Genomic DNA, 453 nt, shown 5'->3' with positions numbered 1-453 from the left:
TTCAAAATTACAAGACTAGTTTTTTCGAAAGTGTTTATCCCCCAAAGGCAAGCAAGATTCGATTGAACTTGTCCGTCTGATAATTCTCTAGAATTAGAAAAAATGCGTAATGTATATTTGTATATGTGCCGTTGTATGTATACATGGATATGTATGAATATATGTATGTGTATGTACAGGTCTATGAATTCGCATATGTACATATACATTTTCATGCACACACACACACACACACACACACACACACACACACACACACACACACACACACACACACACACACACACACACACACACACACACACACACACACACACACACACACACACACAAACACACACATACACACACACACACACACACACACACACACACACACACACACACACACACACACACACACACACACACACACACACACACACACACACACACACACACACACACACACAC

The sequence above is a fragment of the Oratosquilla oratoria genome, chromosome 43 (assembly GCF_046742065.1).
Source record: "Oratosquilla oratoria isolate Oo_2021 chromosome 43, ASM4674206v1, whole genome shotgun sequence".
NCBI lineage: Eukaryota > Metazoa > Arthropoda > Malacostraca > Stomatopoda > Squillidae > Oratosquilla > Oratosquilla oratoria.
Note: the sequence above shows the minus strand (reverse complement) of the source record.